The following is a 27319-nucleotide window of genomic DNA, read 5'->3' as shown; positions in this document are numbered from 1 at the left end:
CTTTAAATACTTGGTTTACACTTTGGGGATTAAAATATAAAAATAGACAGGGGATTACAATTTAATCTTCACAATAAAGGAAAAGCTAAATACCTTCATTGTTAAAATCAGGGGAGAGCTAAATCCAATCTTCACACATTCCTGGTATAAATCCACTGGAATCAATATTTAGTAATAGTTCTAAGATAGAACTAATCATATGTGAGATAAAATAATTGCATATGTTCCTATAAGTTGACATCTAAGAATTATAACCAGGTAACTTTCTCCTGAATTAATATCAGTGTTACCCATAATCTCGCCATGACCACTCAGCATGCCTTTCCACTAGCCCTACATTCCAGTAGAGTTATACTACTGGACCCAAAGGTCTGTGTTCTTGGATCTATTCACTAATTTTCTTATAGCTTCTGTAGTCTCTGCCTCTGTTCGTACTCTACTTTATTTGACTTTATAGCTCAGTTAAAGCAAAGACCTAGTCTCAGGAATTTCTAGAAAACTGTTACTCCAGAAGATAATACAATTATAAGCTTTATTATTATGGGACAGAATTAGCTTAGTTAGTTAGTGGTAGTCTCTTGGTGACCGAGAATGACTATTGTCTTTGTGCAGTTTCATCTACGGTGTACTCTCATGTGGCTTTGGAGTCCAAAGGCAGAGGCTCAAAGTTTGTGGCATGTGGGGCATGGGACGCCAGTTGTTACGGGAGGTGTGGTTGTGGCCTGGTGTCGGCATTCACGCGCAGTGGCAAGACGTCGATGTTGCTCATCTTCAAAGGTGGTGGCGGCATGGTTAATGTGGATTCGCCAGCTGCTTCTGTCAAAGACAGCGAGTTCTAGTTGCTTTGGTGTAATGCCAGCCCACTTCAAGTTGGACTTTAGCTGATCCTTGAATCTTTTCTTTGGTCGACCTTGTTTCCTGAGTCCAGCTGACAGTTCACCATAGAATACCTGTCTTGGTATTCGCTGTGGGTTCATGCGGATGATGTGTCCAGACCAATCGTAGCTGGGTTTTGAGGACCATTACTTGGATGCTGGTGGAGTTGGCTCTGTCGAGAACTTCCTGATTGGTGATTCAGTCCTGCCATCAGATCCTCATGATTGACCGGAGAGAGCGTTGGTGGAATTGCTCCAGCTGTTTCATGTGCTTCCTGTACAGTGTCCATGTCTTGCAACCATACAGGAGCGAGCTGAGGACCACTGCGTTGTACACTTTGAGCTTCGTCGCAGTGCTTACACCTCTGCATTGGAGGACTTTGGAGCGCAGCTGCCTGAGTGCCTGGTTAGCCTTTTGGATCCTGGTATTAATCTCATGGTCTAGGGACCCGTCGTTGGCGATGGTGCTGCTCAGGTACTTGAAAGTGTTGACGTTAGAAAGCTGTGTGCCATTGATTATGATGCACAGCTGGTTCGTTTGTCTCCCTGGTGCAGGTTGGAACAGCACCTCTGTTTTGCTGAGGCTGATAGTCAGGCCAAACAGTTTTGTTGCAGTGGAGAACCTGTCCACAATGGTTTGAAGATGATTTTCTTGGTGGGCCATGAGAGCACAGTCATCTGCAAAGAGAGCTTCCAGGATGAGTCTCTCTGTTGTCTTTGTTTTTGCAGTCAGGAGGCGAAGGTCGAATAGTGAGCCATCCAGTCGGTATTTGATGTAGACGCCCAGGTCTAGATCCATCAGAGCATGTCGTAATACTTGGATGAAGTATAGGTTGAATAGCACCAGAGCGAGGACACAGCCTTGGTCACGCCATTGGAGATGTTGAAGCGATCTGAAGTCTCTCCACCAGATAGGACTTCCCCTGTCATGTTGACATGAAAGAGCTGGATCAGTTTGATGAATTTTGCTGGGCAACCGAGCTTGCTGAGGATCACCCACAATGCGTCCCTGTTCACTGTGTCGAACACCTTTGTCAGGTCTATGAAGACAATTTAGAGACTCAGGTTCTGCTCAAGGCATTTTTCCTGCATTTGCCTCACCGTGAAGACCATGTCGATGGTGCTGTGATCTGGTTGGAAGCCACATTGTGATTCAGGCAGGTTCTGCTCTGAAACAGAAGACAGGAGTCTGTTGAGTATAACATGGGCGAGGATCTTTCCAGCAGTGGTCAGTAGTGAGATGCCTCTGTAGTTGTCATAGGCTGCTCGTGAGCCTTTGTTCTTGTATAGGGCTACGATGGAGGCATCTCTGAGTTCTGGGGGCATGTCTTCCTCTTCCCATATGCTGGTCAGCACTATGTGGAATGCCTGGAGTGCCTTTCCATTTAAAGCCTTGTACACCTCGGTTGGGATCCCGTCTTTACCGGGTGCCTTGCCTGCACTCATTTGTTTAGTGGCTTTTTGGACTTCCTCTATTGAAGGAGGGACGTCAAGTAGTTCAATGGTGCGGTTTTGGAGGATCTGGCCTAGGACTGCCTTTGATGTTTCCTTCACTGCGTCTCTGAACTGGTTCCATTTCTCGGTTGAGCTTCCAGTGAGTGGTCCCTTGGCAGGCAGCTTGTTGTCCAGGCAGGACTGGAATGTTTGCAAATAAGATGGATCTCTAAGAGGACTCACGTTGTAAAATGCGCGAACTATCTGGGCGTGTTTTGGATGGCGAGGCTCAATGCACATTTGAAGATTCGCTCTAACCAATCGGTGGTCTGTCCAGCATTCAGCTCCTCTCATGGCTCTGGTGATCTTTATATCCTGGATGTCTCACCGGCTTACAATGATGTAGTCAATGAGATGCCACTGTTTTGATCTTGGGTGCATCCACGTTGTTTTATATTTGTTCACCATTCTGAACACAGTGTTCGTGATGGTGAGTTGGAACTCTGAGCATTTGCTGAGTAGCAGTAGGCCGTTGTTCATTTTGCCCACGCCGTGTTTGCCGAGCACTCCTTTCCATCTTTCATGGGCCTGGCCAACGCGGGCGTTGAAGTCTCCCAGTAGTATCAGCTTGTCATTTGTGGTCACTGAGTGCAGGACGGCACTCAGGTCAGAGTAGAACTGCTCGATGGTCTCCTCTGTGCTGGTCAGTGTTGGGGCATATGCGCTGATGATTGTGGCATACCGGTCTTTGCTGAGAGGCAAACGGATCTTCATGAGCCTCTCACGGATGCCCACAGGCAAGTCTGGCAGCTGTTTGAGCAAACTGGTCTTGATGGCCAGGCCAACACCGTGGATTCTGTCTTCATTTGAGGCTCTACCTTTCCAGAAGAAGGTGTATCCAGTGGTGGGTTCGCTAAGTGATCCCTCTTATGGTAAGCGTGTTTCGCTTAAGGCTGCGATGTCAATGTTATATCGTGCCAGTTCTTTACCGATTAGAGCTGTTCTTCTCTCAGGTCTTGGGGTATTCTCTCTATCAAGTAGTGTCCTGATGTCCCAGGCTCCTAGTAGGAGTTTTTTTGTATTTTTTTCTTTTATTTCGATCGCTTAAAGGGATGACCCACCAGCCGCGGTGTGCTGACCGGGTGTTTGTAGGGCAGGCAATGTTTGGGACACCTTTTCTAGTCCCCTCCCTTGATTAGGGTGAGCAGTGCTGTCCTAGAGAGGGCTGCTCAGTCGCCCAGTATGCTGCCAAACGTCCCTGCTGCCCACAGGGCCGAGCGACCACTGGTCCGTGGGCCGCTTACGTGCAGGATCGTGACTACAACTGCCAGTGGTCACCTCCACCTATTGAGTCGTCACTCCCCCATCGCCGCAGGTCTTGAAGAGGGTGGAGGGGGTTAGGATAGATGAGTGTGCACAAAGACACTTGTGCGTGAAAGAGATTTAAGTGGACAAGTCGATGCACAAAGATAGTCCCACTCTCTCGGCGTTGGAAGCCTGAGTCCAATGGCACGAAAAGTCGTTACAGCTGGAGACTTCCTCAGCTGCATTGGATGGCCGTGTTGTCTTTTGTGCTCCAACACGCCCTAAGCACTCCACAGTGCTTTGCTGCGTCGCCCTCTCAGCCATTGAACCTTCTTATTGGTTTCTTCTGTCTGTTCAGCCGAAGCAGTCTTCACATTCTGGGTGAGCAAAGCCCTGGTTCACCAGGGGTCGATGACCCGATGGCTACCCTCACAAGGTTTAGCCGGCCTGTCGACGCCGTTGCTCGGGGTGTGGCCACTGCCACATGCTAGCAGCTACTGGGAGCCACAAGTGAGAGCTGGGTGTCAGGTGGGGGTCAGAGGCTGGAGACCTGCCCTAGGAGGGCACGACAAGCCCTCCATACCAGAGATACTACCCCTCCCTGAGCACCCCATACACCCCGGACAGAACAAGCAGGCAAACAAAACACATACACACATTCTACATAGCAATACAAACAGACAAAGGTTCATTCTGACAGATGCAAGAAATTCATCCAGTAAAGGAGTGGGGGCAAGATGTTTCAGGGGGGAAAAATGCTCAAAGATGGCATTCAGGTGACAAAATTATGCAACCTAATAATAGGCTTGACTGAGAATCGGTAATTGATGCCAGGTGTAGGAGGGGGCATTCCTAATCAGCCCCAGATGTGGTAGAAAAGTTCCCAGGACCACTTATTGATACCAGGCTTGGGTGGCTGGGGGGAGGAATTTCTTTATTGAGAATACAAACTGGTGGAAAGATATTTCATTAATTATCCAAGACAGCAGAAGAGAGGTCTGGCTCAAGACCATGTAACCAATCAAGATTTTTACCAAAACAAAAAGTTTTATCTGCCTGACATAGTCAACAGCAAAAAAGTACAAACTTTTGCAGGTCTGCTTTTTATGGGTTTATGGGCATTATAACAACTTAGCCTAAGTGACTCCATGTTGGAGTTGTCATTACAAATATAACATCAGACTATAATTATAATAACAAAGAATAATTATAACATCAAATAATCAAATATCATGTTTATAGTTATCACATGTGCTCACAGTACCATTTTGTGGCAATAAGCATCAGAATTCAATACCCAGGAGACAGAAGTATAGGAAAGCAGAAGGGAAAGGATAAGAGAAAGCAGAAGCATATTCACCCTCTCTCTCTCTCTCTCTCTCTCTCTCTCTCTCTGTCTCTGTCTCTCTGTCTCTGTGTCTCTGTCTCTCTCTGTCTCTCTGTCTCTCTCTGTCTCTCTCTGTCTCTGTCTCTCTCTGTCTCTCTCTGTCTCTCTCTCCCCCCACTGCTATAGAGCTGGGGTAATTTCTGCTCCATGAGTTCCTCGGGACAAGGGCTGAGGCCAGTGAAAAGTGAATGTGAGGGAAGGCTGAGCTTTGAAGTATAGTTATGAAGAATCCACTATCAAGGGATTAGGAGTAAAAATGGAGTGATAATATAACATAAGGAAAAAAGACTAAAATCACCAAAGATTCAAGGAGGAAGACAATGTATTAAAAACCTTGAATACAAGCAGATATGTTAACATGAAAGTTTTTGATAAAAGAAGGAAAGATAGTTTCTAGAACATCTAAACAAGTCTAAATATATCTAAATAAATATGCAAGACTATGTAAAATACCTAATGAGGTAGAGAATTCTGTGTATTCTTGAGAGAGCACAGATTCACAGTAGGATGTTACCTGATGGTTCAAGAGAGAAAATGAATCATGAAATCAGACTTCATGACTAGCCCAGCAGAGATAATTGCAAGAATAGAAAAACTTCAAATCACAGTGGCAAATATGTCAAAAGAATGAGGGATAAAATAACTTATTGAAAATATAAATAGTGGAAGTGAAAGATTATTTTGGAGGATAGAAGAAAAAACAACAATGATGAAATCATAGGATATTAATGTAATAAAAACAGATTGTATAGAGACAACTTTAGGGGAAGTTAAAAAAACCCATAAATACCATAAAACAAGAAATAATATAAGAAAACTACTCAGGATTTCTGAACATTGAAAACAGTGCTAATTGAAATAATCCACAGATAACCTCCAGAGAACAAACAAAACTCTATGCTGCAAACTTCAAGACACATAGTGTTTAAATCTAACAATTCCAATGACAAACAACACATTTTTCTGCAAAGAACCAGGATGAAAGCACTCCTAGCTTTTCAGAGATGGGAGGTCCAAAAGTGAGGTACATTTCATATATTTTCAGATTTTCTTATATTCTGATCATTTTGATGATTTTTTCTCTCTCTTTTTAATCCTTAAATTTTTAAAATTTATAATATGGAATGCCTCTTTGGGATGGGTCAGATGGTAGACATACTATGAGAAATATTAGTGAATAAAACACCAAAATATATCAATAAAATTGATTTCTTTTTTATGTAGAAAAACAATTTATTCCATCATAAGCACTTACAGTTAGTCATGGACAGTAACAGGCTGCTGATTGGACAAGTTACCCCAAAAGATGTTGTAGAAAACAAGTGGTCATGGACTAATTCCATTAGTGTGGGGTTTGTTAAAAAAAATTTTTTTTAAAGAAAGGAAAAAAAGAAAAAATGCCAATCAGAATTAATTTTAAAGTATGTCAGCTACCAGTTGCTCTGTTTTCAGATTACTGTGTAGTCTACCAGGGGTACATCTGTAAGGTAAGAACATATACCTTCTTTGTAACCTGGTGGACCCAAGTTTAAAACAAAAATTCACAGAAAGAAAAGAAATAATATGAAAACATAGCTCAAGAAATACACACTAGAGAGCAAAACTATATGAAGTGAACAAAGATATTTTGTAGATATAGCTACAAAACATTTCACATGGCTGTTTGTCTCCCCTCTTCCCTCCATCAGATGAGAAATGGAAGGAGACAAATTAAGTATAATAAAAACAAAAATTTCACTAAGAAATTTTGACCAGGTACAGAGGAAACCATCAAGGATAGCCTAGAAGGTTATCCATGCCAATTTGAGTCTCTGAATTTCTCTATAAACAAGGGAAACAGTTCAGACATCTTACAATGCTAATACCTCAGTGGCTCAGACTCCTCACTTTGATAGAAATCCTATCCCATCCTAATTTTAGTTAAATTAGCCTGAAAAACTTGCAGTTATAGCTTAGGAAGAAAAAAAAAAACACTCATGGTCCATTTTCTGTAGCTAAAATCAGATTTTTGAGCTGTATTTGCTCAGAAAAAGTTCTTGGGGAAAGCTGAGTCAAGCTCTTCCAGACTTGCATGATATTGTCTTCTGATACAGAACAAATAACTCATGGTTCATTTGGGTTCCAGGAGAAATCAGATATTTTGGCAATGTGACCACCCAATGAATAAACATCTTCTGCATCTTCTGGGGACTGCTCCTCTAATATTACTCATGTCCCAGACGTCCAGCCTTCGGTCAGTGCCACTGGAAGCCAAGAGAGTTTCATTGTGAGACCACTGAACCTGGAATATTTCATCTTTATGTGACTCAAAGGAATGCAACTTCAATTTCAGATTTCTAAGATCCCACAATGCAACTGTCTTATCAGCTGATCCTGTGGCAAGAATGAACTCATTATAAGGATTAAAAGCAAGACAATTTACTTGGGCTGCATGGGCATCCACTGAGTGGCTTGGCTTAGAAGTATTGTTTGAGGAGGGGGGTGTCCCAGATCATAAGTTTCTGATCATCAGCAACTGATCCAAAGAGAGATTCATGGAGGAGGTGCCAAGAAATATCTTCGACTACTGCTGTGTGTCCTGTGAATATGGTCTTTGCATCCACTACTTTGCCCTCCTTTGGAACAGCACCGATGTCCCACAAGCAGATGGTTATGACCATCTGATGCACCGAGCAAGTGTCCACTGAGATTTGGGTTCCATGACAACCCATAGCCCTCCTTTTAATGTCCACGGAGGTGCAAGTCTGGATTACATTCCCCAGAAGGGTTTGGCTTTGAAAGGTGCTTGATGTAGTCAAAACCAAGGACATCACTGGATGGAGTCTTTGTTGCAATGATGCAAGGATTCTGGGGCATATAATGGGCCCTGTTCACCTCCTTCATGTTTAATTTTGATTTTAATTTCAAATTTCCAGGTAACTGAGCCAAAGCCTCCAAATTCTCCTTTTTCACTGTCATAGTGAGAGGTATCAAATTGAGCATCCTTACTGGGGAGCTGCACACTGGCAGAAGCAGGGCAAGTATTTTGCCTTGCATATATATAAAATTAGTTATTTGATTTTGCATTTATCTTAAACTAGAAAAAACATTTATTTCAGTGTTACACCAATTTTTAAAGGAAACAAAAAGATCTTGATCTCATTAGAGTGTAAATATATCTCAGAGGGCATGTATTTCTTTTAAAAAAAATGTAAAATGGGTGTTTTAGTTAAAGAAATTCCATTTGTTGTTCTAGCTTTCAGGTAATCAGTAGTACTTTTATAGATGAAACATCATAAAATTTACATTTATTGCCTTTAAATATTTGCCTTACACAATAATGTGACTTCAACGCATATTTTTAAATGCTTAAAAATTATTACAGACAAGTGGTATAAAAAAAAAAAAAGATGATTCTGTTCATCAGATGTGTGTGTACCCAGGACAAGTCGGTGAATGCTGAAATCTTTCCCTTCGGGTCTTGTTACATCTGGAAGCCACTGTGCAGTCAGGCTGGGACATTCTAAGGCACGGATCATCACTAAGTCATAGAGAAAAGGAGTATTTCCCCCCCATATTTTATACTTCTCGTTGATCACTCGTTCTTTTACAGCATCATCAAAGGCTGCTTCCTGGGAGGGCGGAAAAACTGATGGATGGAATGGTGGGCGGAGGAGCCAGGGGCTCCTGGGGTCGTGGCACAGCATGGGGGGAGAGGGTGAAGGGGTGGTGATGGTGGGAGGTGCTTGGTTCGTGCCAGCGGCCTCTATTGTTTCCTGCCGCCCCCGTGTGTCAATAAAATTGATTTCTAAGAAACAAGTAAAATATAAAACATATGTCAAAGATAAAGACAATTTTGGGATTTCAAGGGGCTTCAGCAACTTTATAGTTCCATCCAAATCTTAAAGGGATCCTCCCTATAATTGACAAATGGCCACTTCTATCTCTATTTGTGAAGATCTCCAAGTCAGGGAAGTTCAGTAACTTGCTGGCAGCCCATTCTACTTTCAGACAACTCTATTTTTTAGGAAGGTTTTCCTGACATCCAAACAAAATTTGCTTCCTTAAAATTTCCACATATTTTCCCTACTATTCCTTCTTTCATGATTTTTCCACATAACAAAAAGAACAACTTAAATTACTTATTTATATGACAGTAATTCAAATAATTTAATATAGCTATTATTTTCCCCATAAGCCTTTTCATACCCAAGCTAAAGGTTTCTGGGTTGTTTATTTTTTCTTTTAAAAAGTATCTTATTTTAACCTAATAAGATGTAAAAACAATTATTAACATTTGGATTTTTTAAAATTTTGACTTTCAATTTTTTCCCTCTTTCCCTCTCTTCTTACCTTGAGATGGTAAGCCATCTGCTATAGGCTATATTTGTGCAATTATGTAAAACATATTCACCATTTTGTAGGTGAAAACTTAAAAAAAAAACAAGAAAAGATAAAGAAAGAAAACTAAACATAATATGTTTCAGTTTACATTCAGACTATCTCAGTTCTTTTTCCGGAAGCAGATGACATCTTTTCATTATGAGTCCTTGGGGATTGTCTTGGATCACTATAGCAGTCCTTCACAGTTGTTCATCATACAGTATTGCCAGTACTGTGTCCCCTGTTCCCCTGGTTCTTCTCAGTTTGCATGAGTTCATGTAAATGTTTCCAGGTTTTTCTGAAATCTTCCTGCTTATCATTTCTTATAGAATATATTAATATTCCATCACTATCATATACTGCAACTTATTCAGTCATTCACCAATTGATGGTTATCCTCTTAATTTCCAATTCTTTGCCATCACCAAAGATCTTCTATAAATATTTTTGTATAAATAGGTCCTTTCTCCCTATTTTGATCTCCTTGGGATACAGACCTAGTATTGGTATTGCTAGATCAAAGGTATAATGCATAGCTTGAAAGCCCTTTAGGCATAGTTCCATTATTGTTCACAATCAGTTCACAATTCTACCAACAGTACATTAATGTCCCAATTTTCCTATATCTTCTCCAATGTTGATTGTTTTCTTGTTTTCTATTTCTGTCATATTAGCCAGTCTGATAGCTTTGAAGTGGTACCTCAGAGTTTTAAAATTTCATTTCTCTAATCAAGAATGATTTAGAGAATTTTTTCATATGATTATAGATAGATTTGATTTCTTTGTGTAAAAACTGATTGTTCAAAACTTGACCATTTATCAACTCTCAGTTGTTTCAATGGATTATCATATAATATGGATTCACAGGCTTTGACTGTCCTGGTTGCACTTTTCTGAATTTACTTTAGCTTATCAATGCTTAAATATTTTCTACCAACTGGACACAATGCTACAAATGTAGTCTAAAATAGGCACAATACAAAAAGACTGTCTGTTTCTTATTTCTGGAAACTATGTTAATGTAGTAAAAAATCATATTCAAGTTTTTTTGCTAGCTCATAGTGCTACTGATTCAGTTGATTTTAAAGTTAAAATTCTTTCCAATTATCCTCCTCTCATTTAAAAAAATAATATTTATTTAACATTAATTTAAAAGAAATTTTTGCATTCTGAATTTTTCCTTTCCCTTTATGTTTTTCCATTCAATGAGAAGACAAGAAATCTGACATTAATTATTCATGTTAAATCATGTAAAATATATTCCCATCTATATTGCAAAAAAAGAAAAAGAAAAATTGAAATTATGCTTAATTTTTCACTCAGATGTCATCAGTTGTCTCCCTAGAGGTAGACAGAATTGTTTTGTCATGTTTTTTTAAAAAACCTTTACCTTCCATCTTAAAATGAATACTATATATATTGGTTCTTAGGAAGAAGAGTGATAAGGGCTAGACAAAGGGGATCAAGTGATTTGCCTCGGCTTACACAGCTAGGAAGTATCTGAGGCCAGATTTGAGCTCAGGACCACCTACCTCTTCTAGGCCTGGTTCTCAATCCATTGAACCACTTAGCTTGCCCAAATCACTTGGAATTGTCTTGTAAAATTGCTTTAATTAGAGCAACTAAGTCTTTCACAGTTTATCATTATTATAATTTTGCTGTAACTATGAACAGTGGTTTTCTGGTTCTGCTTATTCCTATGCATTTTTGCCTACAACACAATAGTATTCCATCAAGAACACGTACTGCAATTTGATAAGCCATTCTTTAAATGAAGGACATCCCTTCAATTTCCAATGCTTTGCTATTACAAAAGGGCTGCTATAAATAATTTTGTACATTTAAGTACTTTTCCTTTGATCTTTTTGGATACAGATCTGTTAGTATTGCTGGGTCAAAGGGTATGCACAATTTTATAACTCCTTAGGCATAGTTCCAAATTGTTTTCACACTTCCACACAGTAGGGTATATTCACAACTCTTCCAACATTTGTCATTGTCCTTTTCTGTTATGTTAGCCATAATAGGTATGAGGTAGTATCTAAGAGTTGTTTTAACTTACATTTCTCTAATCAATACCATTTAGAGCTCAGGGAGGGGTAGTATCTCTGGTATGGAGGGCTTGTCGTGCCCTCCTAGGGCAGCTCTCCAACCTCTGACCCTCACCTGACACCCAGCTCTCACTTGTGGCTCCTAGTAGCTGCTAGCATGCGGCAGCGGTCACACCCTGGGCAACGGCTTTGACAGGCCAGCTAAACCTTGTGAGGGTAGCCATCGGGTCGTCGTCGACCCCTGGTGAACCAGGGCTTTGCTCACCCAGCATGTGAAGACTGCTTTGGCAGAACAAGTGGAAGAAATCAACAAGAAGGTTCAACGGCTGAGATGGCGACACAGCAAAGCACTGTGGAGTGCTTAGGGCATGTTGGAGCACAAAAGACAACACGGCCATCCAATGCAGCTAAGGAAGTCTCCAGGTGTAACGACTTTTCATGCCACTGGACCCAGGCTTCCAACGCCGAGAGAGTGGGACTGTCTCTGTGCATTAACTTTTCCACTTAAATCTCCTTCACGCACAAGTGTCTTTGTGCACACTCATCTATACACCATAGATGAAAACGCACAAAGACAATCGTCATCCTCAGTTACTGAGAGACTACTACCATATAACTATAGATAGCTTTAATTTCTTCTGAAAACTATTCAAATCCATGGGCCATTTATTAATTGGGGAAATGACTCATGTTTTTATAAACTTGACTCAGTTCCTATATATATTTGAGGAATGAGGCCTTTATCAGAGAAACTTGACATAAAACACCCCCTTACCTAACCCCACCCCAAATATTTTCTGCTTTCCTTCTTGGCTGTGAAGGTAGTGTTCCTATAAAACCTTTTAAACTTAATGCAATAAAAATTATCTCTTTTATTTCCTATGATTTATTTCTTATTTGGTCATAAATTCTTCCCTTATTCATAGATTACATATATGAACATTTTCACACTCCTTTATTTTGCTTAAGATATCACCCTGTGGATCTAAATCATGTACCTATTTTGACCTTTTTTTCATTTACAGTGTGAGATGTTAGATTATAAACAGTTTCTGCCAAATTGCTTTCCTGTTTTCTCAGAAATGTTTGCCAAAAGCTTGGATCTTTGAGTTGATTAGAGACTAGGTTATGATGACCATTTATATAGTGCATTGTGCACCTAATCTATTCCACTGTTTTCATGATTATTGCTTTTTTATATACTTTAAAATCTGGTACTTTTAGGTTAATTTCCTTCTGTTCCTCCAGATGAATTTTTAAAATTATTTTTCTATGTCTATAGTATATTTTTTCAGTAGCTTCATTTGTATGGCACAGAATAGATTGATTTATGTGGAACTTTATTATTTCAGCTGTATTGTTTTGACTATCCATAAACAATTATTATTTCACCAGTTGTTTAGATGCCTTTCTGTGTAAAACATTTTGTAATTGTGTTCATAATGTTTGTCTTGGAAGATTAACTGCCAAGTATTTTACATTGTCTATAGTCATTCTATATTAATGAGATACACAAGGGCCTTTTCCAATAATACATGTGTAAAGCAAGAATGCCTACTACCCACAATATTTTAAAAATATCATTCTGGAAATGCTAGTAGCAGCAATGAGATGAGAAAAAATGATATGCTTAAATATGGATAAAGAAGAAATAAAAATGTCTATTTTTTGATATATATATGAAAGTATAATTGGAAAACCATAGGTACTTGAGCAAATTAAGAGCTTCAGCATACTTGTAGGATACAAAATAAATTTTCAAAATGTAACAGCATTTCTATATAGTAATAATGAAACCAAAGAACCAGTAATAAAAGCAGAAATCCTTTTCCAAATAACAACAAAAGCATAAATGATTGGGGATCAGTCTCTCAAAGCATACAAAAGGTTTGTACAGATTCAATTTAAATTTGAGGAAATAAGAAACAATTTAAATAACTATAGAAATATCAAGCACCCATAATTTACCTATGCCAATACTATAAAAATGTCAAATACTTCAGTTCAATTAACATGGAAATGAATTCTAAACCAATAAAATTACCAATTACAAAATTTGTGGAACTGGAATTTGATAAAATAATAACAAAATTAGTTTGAAAAAAAATAGAATATCAAAGGAAATGATGAAAAGATGTAGGGATAAAGAAAAAAAAACAACACTTTCAAGCCTAAACTTATTTTCTAAATCAGTAGTCATGAATACCATCTAATATTGATTTCAAAAAGAGAAAAAGAGCAATGGAGCAGAAAAGAAAAAAAGAATAAATTAGGAAGAATGAAACTCAATAACCTAATGTTTCATAAAATGGAAAGCAACAATTTACCTAGGGAAAAACTCTTTGAAAAAGGCTGATCAAAAACTGGAATGCAATCTTACAGAAATTATGATTAGATTGAAGTCTTACACTATTCCATAGAATATTTAGAATAGTTATATGAACTTAAAATTAAAGATCATACCTTATAAAAATGAGAAGAGAAGCAGATCAGCTAGATTGTACAGTGAACAGAACACTCAGACTGGAGTAAGAAACAAATCTAAATATGGCCTTAGCTATGTGTAAAGGAAATTTCTCTCTCCATTATGTTGCTTTGTTTGAGGTAATCAATCAGTGACTTGAAGGTCATTTACCACTGTGATGTGCAGGTATAGACAAACTCTTAGAGAAAGGAAGTTGAAACCAACAAGAAACCAACAAGATTTCCAACAAGGGAAACTGATTACATAGACACTGCCCCACTGGGCAATGCCAGGAAAATTGAGAAACTATGGTTGGTTCCTGAGATATGACATGGGAGAGCTAGTAGGTGGAGAAAACTTCTTATAAGGTCAGACCCAGCAGGAAGTGCACATCATCTTCTGGCTGGAGTTTGGAACCTGAAGGAACCCATGGTGGGGGTGAGTTTCAATCCATTATGGCGGCAAATAGAGTAAGTAGTAAGCTAAGCAACTCTCTACCACTTTCCTACATTTCCCTCTCTTTGCTATCACTATTTTGATGTAATAAAGTTATTACAGCTACTAGCAGCCTCATAATTTAATTTTAACTACTGCAGAAACTTACCTGGGAAAGTTACTTACTGCTGTTTGTTTCAGGCTCCTCATCTGTAAAATGAGCTGGAGAAGGAATTAGTAAATCACCCTAGCATCTTTCCCAAATAAACACCAAATGAGGTGGCCAAGACTTTGCCAGAAATGAAATGATTGAATAACAATAGATCCTGTACCTCTCATAGCAATGAGTAGGAGTAAAATTTTTTTTAAACCCTTACCTTCTGTTTTAGGAACAGTTCTAAGGCAGAAGGGCAAGGGCTAGAAAATTTCAGTAAAGTGACCTTCCCAGGATCCACAGGAAGTGTTTGAGGTCAGATTTGAACCCAGGTCCTCCTGACTTCAGGCCTGATGTCCCTTCCATTCATTGTGCCACTCAGCTGCCCTCTAGAAAATATATTCTTAAACAAATATGAGATATATTAAATTAACAAAAATGAAATAGATAACTCTTTTTTTAAAAATCCCTTACCTTCCGTCTTGGAATCAATATTGTGTATTGGTTCCAAGGGAGAAGAGTGGTAAGGGCTAGGCAATGGGGGTTAAGTGACTTGCCCAGGGTCACACAGCTGAAAAGTGCCTGAGGCCAGATTTCAACCTAGGACCTCCCATCTCTAGGCCTGGTTCTCAATCCAGTGAGATATCCAGCTTCCCCCTAAAATAGATAACTTTGATTAGATGAAATTCAAAAAATTCTGCACAGACTAGTTTACTTAGGATAAATAAGAGAAGTGGTTCTGTATGTTTGGGAATTCTTTGATAAAAATTCAGCATTGAATATACAGAATATATAATATGTATATAAACATACAATTTATTTGGATAGAGAGATATGTGTTGTGTATACACAACCCCATGAAAGAATGCTCCAAATTACTAGTAAAGGAAATTTCAACCAAAACAAACCTGATCTTTCACCTTACCCCTTGAAATTTGGCAAAAATGACAAAAATAATTTTATTCATTGCAGGAGAGATTGTGGGAAAATGGACACACCAGCATACTGTTTGACAGTGCTTTAAAATAGGAAAAATATTTTGGAAAGAAATTTGGAATTACACAAATAAAATTAAAATGTACATACCTTTTGACAAAGAGATTCCATTACATTTATATTCCAAGGAAGCCATTGATAAGTAGAAAGTGCCTATAGACACCAGAATATTTATAGAAGTGGGTTTTTTGTGATAGCAAAGAATTAGAAATAAAGTAGATGCCCATCTGATGTTCAGAAATGTAATGTGATGAATACAGAGAAACATGGAAAATTTTAAGCAAAGTCAAGAAAAAATAAAAACAATGATTAAAACAATGTAAATAAAAGAACAATCACCCACACCTATATACAGATAAATCACAAGTGAATTAACAAAATTATAAAAATTAAGTATGACAAGTGAAGAAATTTGAGAAGATACACATAATCCACCTGTTTTAGGAGATGAGAGGCACCCCACCAAAAGCTGGAATCTGAGAACACTTGGGTTTAAGGGGAAAGCAGAAGGAAGGTCCGAGGATGCCTCCCCCACCTAGAGCACTAAGCCTACAGTGGCAACGGGAACCTTTGGGCTGGCAAAGGTGCTGGTCTGGAGGCTAAACCATAGGGGCATGGCTGTGCCAAGCTCAGAGCATCAAAAAAAGATGACGGGGAAGGAGCTGGAGAGAGATCATAGAGCTGTCAGCCTGGTCAGAGCTGTGGAGGTCCTCCATATTGCTCCAGCGTTCTGGGAGGTTTTGGCCTCAGAGCACACCCAGCACAACCCAGCTGAACTTAATACCATCAAAAGTTTTCAGAGTTCAGGGAAACCCAAGCTCCAACACCCCTCCCCAATAGACTGCTGGACTTTAATCCAATCAAAAGCCTTCAGAGGACAGGGAAGCTCAAACACCAACAACCCTCCCCTACAGAATGCATTGAGAGATGTTCTGTCAAAACTCGAAGAGGGGAGACTGACAAAAGTCCCCAAAACCAAAAAATGAGAGGAGCAAGTGCACAGACAAATACTGGGAGCAAAGAAGGGGTAAATATGAGCAAACAAAAGAAAAAAGAAGAAAGAAATTACAATAGACAGCTTCTATACAGGGAACAGAACAGAGGGGGAGGGATCAGCAAACAATAAATCAAAAATCCCAGTGAATTGGATACAGGCTTTGGAAGAACTCGAAAAGAAATTCAAAACAACTAAGAGAGGCTGAAAACAATTGTGAAAAGAACTTAAAAACTAAGATAAGTCATCTGGAAACAGAGGCACTTGAACTAAAATGAGAAAATACTGTCTTGAAAGCCAAAATCAACCAGCTGGAAAATGAGGCAAAGGAGATGAAAGATGAAGTAAAGAGGATGAAAGATGACCTCCAAAGAAAATCAGACCAGAAAGAGAAGGATGACCAAAAAGCCAGGGATGAAATCCAGTCTTTAGGAACCAGAATACAACAACTAGAATTAAGTAACCTCACAAGGCAGCAGGACACTATAAAACAAAACCAAAGGAATGAAAAAATTGAGGAAAATATGAAGTATCTCATTCACAAAATAGAGGATTTAGAAAACCGTACAAGGGGAGACAATTTAAGAATCATTGGTCTACCAGAAGAACATGACAAAAGAAAAAGTCTAGACGTGATACTACAGGAAATTATTCAAGAAAACTAACCCAATATTCTAGAACAAGAGGGAAAAGTGGATATTGAAAGAATCCATAGATCACCTCCTGTACTTAATCCAACTCACAACACCCAGAAATGTTATAGCCAAATTCAAGAACTATCAGACCAAGGAAAAGATATTACAAGCTGCCAAGAAGAAGTAATTCAGATACCATGGAACCACAGTGAGGATAACGCAGGATCTGGCTGCATCCACACTGAAAAGGCATGGAATATGATATTCCAGAAAGCAAGTGAACTAGGTCTACAACCAAGAATCAACTACCCAGCAAAACTGACTATATTCTTACAGGGGAAAGTATGGTCATTCAACAAAATAGAAGAATTCCAAGAATTTGTAAAGAAAAGACTAGACATGAACAGAAAATTTGATGCTCAAGCACAGAACTCAAGAGAATCATCAAAAGGTAATTAAAAAAGAGGGAAAAAAGAAAAACAAAACAAACAAACAAAAACTCCTTTTTAAAAAAGAGACTCAATAACTTAAAATGATATGTATCCCTATAAGAAAAGAGGTCATTGGTAACTTTTAAAAACTGCTGTTTTTTTTTTCAACTGGGCAGCTAGAAGAATTACACTTAGAAGGAACAGTGACAAACTGTATAGGATGAAAGAACAAGACATAAATAGGTATATAGATATATACATGCATAAATACATATATATATATATATATACAACAAGAGCTAAAAAAGAGGTTAATAATAACAGAAATAGGAAAAGATACAGATAGATTGGGCAAATTTATATGTCACAAAGAAGCTCATGGTGGGAGGGGGGAGAACATCAATACACTGGAAGGGTAAAGAGGTTGGAGATAGGAAAAACTCAACTCTCATGTGCTTTGAAATTGACCCAAAGAGGGAAGAACAATCCAATTCATTGGGGCAGAGGATAGATTTGCGCCCCATAGGGGAGTAGAAGGGTGAGAAACAAACTGGTGGGGAGGGAAGCAGCACAAGGGAGGGAGAGGATGGGGGGGTAGTGTTAGATAGACTATAGGGAAAATAAGGGGGGATAAGAAAGTATGGGGGTAGAAAGGGAAGTAAAATAAGGGTGGGAACTAGGGGGACTGATTAAAAACAGACATTGGTGTAGAAGGAAATTGTGAAAGAAGAAAAGGCAGGACCAGGAGTAGAAATCAAAATGCTGGGAAATACACAGCTAGTAATCATAACTCTGAATGTGAATGGAATGAACTCACCCATAAAAAGCAAGTTAATAGCAGAGTGGATTAGAATCCAAACTCTACCATATGCTGTCTACAAGAAACACACATGAGGAAGGTAGATACACATAGGGTGAAAGCAAGAGGATGGAGCCAAATCTATTGGGAATCAGCTGATAAAAAGAAGGCAGGAGTCACAATCATGATATTTGACAAAGCTAAATTAAAAATAAATGTAGTTAAAAGAGATAGGAAAGGTAATTACATCCAAAAAATTTCTTTATTGACTTAGAAAAAAAACATAACAAAGTTTATTTGGACAACAAAAGATCAAGGATAATCATGAAAAAAAAATGCACAGGAAGGACTTGCAGTCCCAGATCTCAAACTCTACTATAAAGCAGTGGTCATCAAAACAATTTGGTACTGGCTACAAGATAGTAATGAGGATCAGTGCAATAGACTTGGGGTAAATGACCTCAGTAAGACAATCTATGATAAGCCCAAAGATCCCAGTTTTGGGGACCAAAACCCACTATTTGATAAAAACTGCTGGGAAAATTGGAAGACAGTATGAGAGAGATTAAGTTTGGATCAACATCTCACATTCTACACCAAGATAAACTCAGAATAGGTGAACCACCTGAATATAAAGAAGCAAACTATAACCAAATTAGGTGAACACAGAATTGTATACATGTCAGATCTTTGGGAAAGCAAAGACTTTAAAACCAAGCAAGAGCTAGAAAAAATCACAAAATGTAAAATCAATAATTTTGATTACATCAAATTAAAAAGTTTTATACAAACAAAACTAATGCATCCAAAATTTGAAGGGAAGCAACAAATTGGGAAACAATCTTCATTGTAAAAAGCTGACAAAGGTCTAATTACTCAAATTCATAAAGAGCTAAACCAGTTGCACAAAAAGTCAAGCCATTCTCCAATTGAAAAATGGGCAAGGGACATGAATAGGTAATTTTCAGCTAAAGAAATAAAAACTATTAATAAAAACATGAAAAAGGATTCTAAATCTCTTATAATCAGAGAAATGCAAATCAAAACAACTCTGAGGCATCACCTCACACCTAGCAGATTGGCTAACATGACAGCAGAGGAAAGTAGTTAATGCTGGAGGTGATGTGGCAAAGTATGGACATTAATTCATTGTTGGTGGGGTTGTGAATTGATACAACTATTCTGGAGGGAAATTTGGAACTATGCCCAAAGGGCGATAAAAGACTGTCTGCCCTTTGATCCAGCCATAGCACTGCTGGGTTTGTAACCCAAAGAGATAATAAGGAAAAAGACTTGTACAAGAATATTCATAGCTGCGCTCTTTGTGGTGGCCAAAAATTGGAAAATGAGGGGATGCCCTTCAATTGGAGAATGGCTGAACAAATTGTGGTATACTCTGGTGATGGAATACTATTGTGCTCTAAGGAATAATAAAGTGGAGGAATTCCATGGAGACTGGAACAACCTCCAGGAAGTGATGCAGAGTGAGAGGAGTAGAACCAGGAAAATATTGTACACAGAGACTGATACACTGTGGTACAATCAAACGTAATGGACTTCTCCATTAGTGTCAATGCAATGTCCCTGAACAATCTGCAGGGATCTAGGAGAAAAAACACTATCCACAAGCAGAGGACAAACTGTGGGAGTAAAAACACCGAGGAAAAGCAATTGCTTGACTACAGGGCTTGTGGGGATATTACTGAGAAGAGACTCTAAATGAACACTCTAATGCAAATACCAACAACATGGAAATGGGTTTGAATCAAGAACACATGTGATACCCAGTGGAATCATAGGTTGGCTATGGGAGAGGTGGGGGGGGAGAGGAAAAGAAAATGATCTTTGTCTCTAATGAATAATGTTTGGAAATGATCAAATAAAATATTGTTTAAAAATAAAAGTAATACCATAAAACAAATTCAGAAGTGGCAGAAGAAACAACAAGATGACAGGAACAATTTCCCCATTCTAAGAAAACTTGGAAGGTAGGCAGGAAAGGTCTATCTCACTAGGGTAAGTGGAATACAGGCCAGTACAGGCCACACTGGTTTAGGGTATATGCTTTAGCAAGCCTAAGTGTCTTTAAAAGGTGACTGAATCAGAGGTTGGTTCTCAGCTCACTGATAGTAGGAGATTGGACAATTGGTCAGAATGAAACAACAAGGAATCCTTTGCTGGCATGGGGAGTAGGATTCTGCTCATTCTCAATTCCCAGTTACAGTGCAAGGGTGAAGTACTGGCAGAAGTAGGACACTGTATGAGGGCAAAAAAGAGTGCCTTTGATAACATAAACATAAGAAGACAGGCCAAGAAAGGAGTGACCATACCTCTCCTTATATCATACCACCTTGGAAGAACTAAAAATCTATAGATCCCCAAATAACTCTGAAGTTAACAACACAAAATTTTTTAAAACTTGAGATAGTGGCCTATTCACTCTGGCACAAGAGGCATAGAAGAGGCATGGGAGAGAAGAACTCTTTAAAAACTAGAATTAGCCAAATGGAAAAAGAGGTTTAAAAATTAGTGAAGAAAAGAACTTAAAAAGTAGCACTGGCCAAAAGAAATGGAGGTTTAAAAAATCAGAAATTCCTTAAAAATTAAAACTGAGTTAGTAAAGGTTAATGATACTATATAGAGAAAAAAACAATAAAATATAATAAACAGAATGAAAAAATAGAAGAAAATAAAATAACTCTTTTGAAAAATAATTGACCTAGAAAATAGGTCAAGGAAGGAGAATTTAAGAACTATTGGGCTACAGAGAAGTCATGATAATAATAATAATAAAAAAGACTAGATACATATCAAGAAAGATGTTGATCTAAACCTAATTGTTCCCATATTCTTTTCCAATTTTCCCAGCAGTTTTTCTCAAATAGTGAATTCTTGTTCTAAAAGCTTGGATTATCAAAAGCTAGGTTTATCAAAAACTAGCTTGCTGAGGTCATTTACTCCTAGTCTATTCTATTGATCCACCTTTCTGTCTCTAATTCAGGATCAGATTGTTTTGATGATGACTGCTTTATAGTATAGTTTAAGGTCTGGTAAAGCTAAGTCCTTATCCTTCACATTTTTTTCATCAGTTCCCTTGATATTTGTGGTCTTTTGTTCTTCCAGATGAACTTTGCTATAATTTTTTCTAATTCTATAAAAAAGGTTTTTTAGTACTTTGATAGGTATGGCACTGAATAAGTAAATTAGTTTAGGTAGGGTTGTCATTTTTATTATATTAATAAGCTCATCGTAACCATGAGCAATTGACATTTTTCCAATTGTTTAGATCTAGTTTTATTTGTGTGAAGAATATTTTGTAGTTATGTTGATATAATTCCTTAATTTGTCTTGGCAAGTAGATTCCCAGGTATTTTATCTTGTGTGAAGTAATTTTAAATGGAATTTCCCTTTCTTACTCTTGCAGCTGGGTTTTGTTGGAAACATATAGGAATGCTGATGATTTATGTGGGTTTATTTTGTAACCTGCGACTTTGCTAAAGTTATTAATTGTTTCTACTAGTTTTTTAGTTGATTTTCTTGGATTCTCATGTCATCTGTAAAGAGTGATACTTTAGTTTCCTCATTGCCTTCTTTGATCCTTTCAATTTCTTTTTCTTCTCTAATTGCTAGCACTAGCATATCTAGTACAATATTAAATAGTTGTGATGATAATGGGCATTCTTCTTTCACATGTGATATTATCAGGAAGGCTTCTAAATTACCTACATTGGAAATGATACTTGTGGATGGTTTTAAATAAATACAATTTACTATTTTGAGGAGAGACCCTTCTATTCCTTTACTTTTTAGTGTTTTCAGTAGGAATGGGTGTTGTATTTTGTCAAAGGCTTTTTCCACATCTCTTGAGATAATCATGAGATTTCTGTTAGTTGGGTTATCAATATGGTTAATTATGTAGATGGTTTTCTTAATGTTAAACCAGCCTTGCTTTCTTGGTATAAATCCTATGAATAATCCTTGTGATGACTTGCTGTAATCTTTTTTGCTAGTATTTTATTTAGGATTTTTGCATCCATGTTCATTAAGAAGTTTGGTCTGGACTGAATGCCAATAGCTTCTGAAAGATCAACCTCCCCCCCTTTAAATCAGGAAAGCAAGACAGAGAAATCTACATATCAGACCTTTTGCCTTAACTCTTGAAAGAGTCAAGATGGCAGCTTAGAAGCAGGGAAAGTTGAGTTTTCTGTGAAAATACTTTTATACAAATCAAACACAAAGTGCTTTGAGGGAGACACAAACTTAAATCCAACAATAGGACAGAGCTGGGGTACCCACCTGCTGAATTCAACTTACAAGGTATGCAGAGAAGATTGAATTCTCAGTTATAAGGAAAAGAAAGAAGAAAGTTACCAAGACCCTTATCCCTCCTACTATGCTGCATCTTGGGTGGTTGCTGGGATCTCAGGGCAAGTTTTCCAGCCTGGTGGAGTGCCTTGTTACCACAGCTACTTGAGGTTCAGGGCTCTGACCATAGCTGGCAAGGAGGTAGCTGGAGGAGAAGGTTAGAGAGGAGGTCAGCCTGGTCACAGCCTTCAACCACCACTCTTCCATCTTGGGGTTGGGCCTCTGCCTCTGGAGGTTTGTGGGAACATAAAACTGAAGATTAGCTCCACTAGCTTAATATAATCTATCAATAGTGCCGATAAGAAGCCTTTAGAGGGCAAAGAAGTTCAATATCCAACACCCCTCCCCCACCTACTGTGCTGAGACCCTCAGTAAGAATCCAGCTGATTGGGATCCCAGGGCAAAGTCTAAAAAGATGATGGAATACCTTGGTACCACCATTAGAAGCTTAGATATCTGACCTGGCAGCTGGCAGGGAGGTGGCTGACAGAAAGAAAGAAAGATGAGGGTAGCTATCATCAACCTCCATACTTTCACGGGCAACTGGGGAAGACTTGACCTTAGGGTTCATTAAGACAAAAGTTGGGTACCATAAGCCTAATCTAGTTAATTAGCAGAGCAGAGAAAAAGCCCCTTCAGGACAGAATAGCCCAAATTCCCAGATCCAGCAAATAAACAGAAGAGAAAGAATATAGCCAAGGATGTGGGGGCAGAGGGGAGAGTGGAAGAGGAAAAAATATGAGTAAACAATAGAGAAAGAAAAAGAAATTGTAATCTACAGCTTCTATACAGATAATAAACAAAGAACAAATGGAACAGAGGAAGACCAAGGAACATCAAGCAAAAACTCAGAAACTCCAGTAAATTGGACACAGGCTTCAGAAGAACTCAAAACACAATTCAAAAAACAATTAAGAGAGGCTGAATAAATTTGTGAAAAGAACTTAAAAGCAAAATAGATAGGTCGTCTGAAAACAGAGGTACATGATCTAAAACAGGAAAATAGTGTTTTAAAAGCCAGAATTGACATCTTGAACACATGGCAAAGAAAGTGAAATATGACCTACAAAGAAAAATAGATCAAAAGGAAAAGGAGGATCAAAAAGCCAGGGACACAATTAGTCTTTAATATTAGATTCCAACAACTAGAAGCAAATGACTTCACAAAGTAGAAAGAATCTATAAACAAAGTCAAAAGAATGAAAAAAATGAGGAAAATGAAACAGCTGATTGATAAAGTAACAGACCTGGAAAATAGATCCAGTAGAGACAATTTAAGACTGGAAAATCATGACAAAAGAAAGAGCCTGGACATCATTCCACAGGAAATTATCCAAGAAAACTGCCCTGATATTCTTGAACAAGAGACTAAAGTAGAGATTGAAAGAATCTACAGATCCCCTCTTGCATTGAATCCCCAATTGATAATACCCAGGAATGTTATAGCCAAGTTCAAGAACTTCCAGACCAAGGAAAAGATATTACAAGCTGCTAAAAGAAACAATTCACATATCATGGAGCCACAGTCAGGATTTCACAGGTCCTGGCTGCATCCACACTGAAGGACCAGAAGGCATGGAATATGACATTCTGGAAATCAAGGGACCTGCATCTACAACCAAAAATCAACTACCCATCAAAAGTGACTAAATTCTTGCAGGGGAAATTATGGTCATTCAATAAAATAGAAAATTTCCAAGCATTCCTGAAGAAAATACTAGACTTAAACAGAAAAGTTGATGCCCAAATACAGAACAAAAGAGACTCATCAAAGGTAATTAAGAAAGGGAAAAACATTAAGGGACCAATTAACTTCAAATGATTTTTATTCCTATATGAAAAGACGATACTGGCAATTCTTAAAAATTGTTTTTATTGTCAGGTTAGCTAGAAGAAATATACTTAGAGGGTACAGTGACAAACTGTATAGGATACATAAAAATATTAAAGAACTAGGAGTAAAAAAGAGGATAATACTAAGAGAAATGGGGAAAGTGATAAAAGGGGTAAATACATATTTCATAAAGAAGCACATAGAGAAGACCACTATAATGGAAAGGTGGAAGAGGTTGGCAACAGGTAATACTTAAATCATTGGAATTGGCTCTGAGAAATCAGAACAATCAGATACATGGGGACAGAGAATTGTATCATGCCCTATAGAGAAGCAGAAGGCTAATAAACAGGCTAGTGGGGAGGGGAGAAAAACAAGGGAAGGAGAGGTTGGGGGTTCTTTTAAAAGGCACTATAGTAAAAGGGGAGTAAAGAAGAGGGAAGGAGTGGGAAAATGAGTAAAATTTGGGAGGGTAAAAGAGGGAAACTGGCTAAAAGTGAAAAGTTGGAGGTAAGAGTAAGAGGGATAAGAGAAAAGGCAGAATCAAAGGAGGAAATCAAAATGGAGGGGAATACACAGACAGTAATCATAACTGTGAATGTGAATGGAATGAACTCACCAAAAAAAAAAAAGGAAATGAATAGCAGAATGAAGTAAAAAACAGAATCCTACTTTGTGTTGTCTAAAAGAAATACATCTAAGGTAGGGAAACATACACAGGGTAAAAGTAAAAAGGTGGAGCAGGCTTTATTGGACTGCAGCTGAGACAAAAGGTAGGAGTAATGATTAGGATTTCAAACAAAAGGAAAATAGATCTCATAAAAAGAGATAAGGAAGGTAATTATATCTTGAAGAAAGGCTGCATGAATAATGAAGAAATATCAGTACTCAACATGTATGCACCAAATTGTACAACTTTCAGAATTCTATAGGAGAAACGAAAGGAGCTTAAGGAGGAAATAGATAGTAAAATCATACTAGTAGGGGATCTCAAATTTCCTCTATGAGAACTAGATAAATTGAACAAAAAAATAAGAAAAGTAAGGGAAGTGAATGAAATGTTAGAAAAATTAGAGCTAATAGATAGCTGAAGAAAAATAAATATGATAAAAAGGAAAATACCTTCTTTTCAGCAGCACATGGCAAATATACAAAGATTGACCATGTGCTAGTACATAAAAACATTGTAAACAAATATAGGAAAACCCCAGAAATAATTAACACATTTTTTCTTTTTTTCTTTCTTTTTAAAATATATTTTTAAAATTTTATTTAATTAGAGGATTTAGAATAATTTTCCATGGTTACATGACTCATGCTCCTTCCATCCCTTTCCCTCACACCCCCCCCCATACATGATGCACATTGAGTTTAACAGGTGCCATCGATCAAGACCCATTTCCTTATTATTAGTATTTACACTAGGGTGATCTTTTAGAGTCCACTTTCCCAGTCATAGCCCCTCTGACCCATGGGATCAAGTGGTTGTTTTTCTTCTGTATTTCTTTTCCCATAGTTCTTCCTCTGGATGTGGATAGCATTCTTTCTCAAATGTCCCTCCAAATAGTTCTGGATCATTGCATTGCTACTAATAGAGAAGTCCATTATATTTGAATATACCACAGTGCATCAGTCTCTGTGTACAGTGTTCTACTGGTTCTACTCCTTTCACTCTGCATCAATTCCTGGAGGTCATTCCAGTTCACATGGAATTCCTACAGCTTTTATTCCTTAGAGCACAATAGTATTCCATCACAAACATATACCACAATTTTTTCAGCCATTCCCCAATTGAAGGGCATCCCCTCATTTTCCATTTTTTTACCACCACAAAGAGCGCAGCTATGAATATTTTTAAAGCCAGGCAAACCAAAGCCAGGCAAACCAAAAACAGAATGAAAACTATACATATATGTCTTTTTCCTTATTATCTCTTTGGGGTACAAGCCCAGCAATGCTATGACTGGCTCAAAGGGCAGACATTCTTTTAGTGCCTTTTGGGCATAGTTCCAAATTTCCCTCCAGAATGGTTGTATCAATTCACAACCCCACCAACAATGAATTAATGTCCATACTTTGCCACATCATCTCCAGCATTAACTACTTTCCTCTGCTGTCATGTTAGCCAATCTGCTAGGTGTGAGGTGATGCCTCAGAGTTGTTTTGATTTGCATCTCTCTGATTATAAGAGATTTAGAACACTTTTTCATGTGCTTATTAATAGTTTTGATTTCTTTATCTGAAAATTGTCTGTTCATGTAATGCATTTTTTAGATCATAATGCAGACATAATAAGGGCTTGTGGGAAGGCAGATTTAAAATTAATTGCAAACTAAATAATTTAATTCTTTAAAAGTGGTGTGTCAAAGACCAAATCAAAGTAATAATTACTGACTTCACTGAAGAGAATGACAATGAGGAAACAACTTATCAAAATCTATTGGATGTAGCCAAGGCAGTACTCAGGGAAATTTATATCCTTGAGTGCATATATTAACAAATCAGAGAGGGAAGAGGTCAATAAATTGGGTAAGCAACTTAAAGAAAAACTAGAAAGAGGACAAATTAAAAATCCACAGATGAAAACAAAATTGGAAATCATATAAAATCAAAGGAGAAATTAATAAAATTGAAAGGAAAAGAACTATTGAACTAATAAGACTAGGAGCTGGTACTTTGAAAAAACAAATAAAATACTGGTTGATCTAATCAAAAAAAGAAAGAAGAAAATCAAATTAACAGTATCAAAGATGAATACAGTAATCTCATCTCTAATGAAGAAAATGAAAGGAATTATT

At 37.9% G+C, this 27319-nt stretch overlaps 1 pseudogene; it reads right to left on the bottom strand.

Moving 5' to 3' along the window:
- Positions 1 to 6975: 6975 nt before the first annotated feature.
- On the bottom strand, positions 6976 to 10211 carry LOC100020717 (histone-binding protein RBBP4-like; annotated as a pseudogene).
- Positions 10212 to 27319: the final 17108 nt, after the last annotated feature.

The sequence above is a fragment of the Monodelphis domestica genome, chromosome 5, assembly GCF_027887165.1.
Source record: "Monodelphis domestica isolate mMonDom1 chromosome 5, mMonDom1.pri, whole genome shotgun sequence".
In the NCBI taxonomy this organism is placed as follows: domain Eukaryota; kingdom Metazoa; phylum Chordata; class Mammalia; order Didelphimorphia; family Didelphidae; genus Monodelphis; species Monodelphis domestica.
Note: the sequence above shows the minus strand (reverse complement) of the source record. Positions and strands in the feature narration are given on the sequence as shown.